This window comes from Meleagris gallopavo, chromosome 1 (assembly GCF_000146605.3).
Source record: "Meleagris gallopavo isolate NT-WF06-2002-E0010 breed Aviagen turkey brand Nicholas breeding stock chromosome 1, Turkey_5.1, whole genome shotgun sequence".
NCBI lineage: Eukaryota > Metazoa > Chordata > Aves > Galliformes > Phasianidae > Meleagris > Meleagris gallopavo.
The window spans coordinates 190,448,510-190,449,348 of NC_015011.2; positions in this window are offsets into that span (position 1 = coordinate 190,448,510).

Here is an 839-nt window from a genome sequence, read left to right on the forward strand (position 1 = left end):
GGTTGTCCTAATTCACTCAGGAAATCAGCCATTTGGAGAGGGATTTCACCATAGGACCACTGTCCCCTGTAGGTCCCCGTTCCCGGATCATCCGAGCAGCACTGAGCCAAGGGGAACCTGAGAAGCCTGGGGTTTCCCCGGGCAGTTTCTCTTTTGGTGTGTTTGGGGTCCCAGTGCCCACGCAACACGCAGCTGGCGTTGTTCAGCTTGCAGTATTGTGTTGTTGCAAAGGCTTTGAGGTGAATTCCTGAGAATGGAAATGTGGAGGGGAGAAGTCCAGAAGTGGGCTAGAAAGGAGAGAAGGTCTTCAAAGCTCTTTGTGGTGGTGGAATGCTGTGCCATGGAAGCAGGGCGAAATGAGAGTCCAGAAGGAAGGGATGGCATGCAGAGGGCTGGGCAGGATGGAGAGGTGGGCCCACGCCAACCTGATGGAGTTCAACAAGGCCAAGTGCGAGGTCCTGCAGCTGGGTGGGGGCAATGCCAAGCCCAGACAGAGGCTGAGCAGAGAATGGCTTGAGAGCAGCCCTGAGGAGAAGGATTTGGGGCTGTGGGTGGATGGAAGCCTCCAGGTGAGCGGGCAATGTGCGCTGGCAGCCCAGAAGGCCAACGGTCTCCTGGGCTGCATGGAGAGAAGTGTGACCAGCAGGGCGAGGGAGGTGATTCTGCCCTCTGCTCTGCTATGGGAGGTGTGCCAGCCTACAGCAGGGGGTTGGGGCTGGGTGAGCTTCAAGGTCCTTCCAAGCCAAACCATTCTGTGATTCCATGATATACAGGTGCATAAATAGGAGGAGATGGAGAAAATAAGGAAACCTCCCCAAGGTTCCCAGTCTGGATGCCAC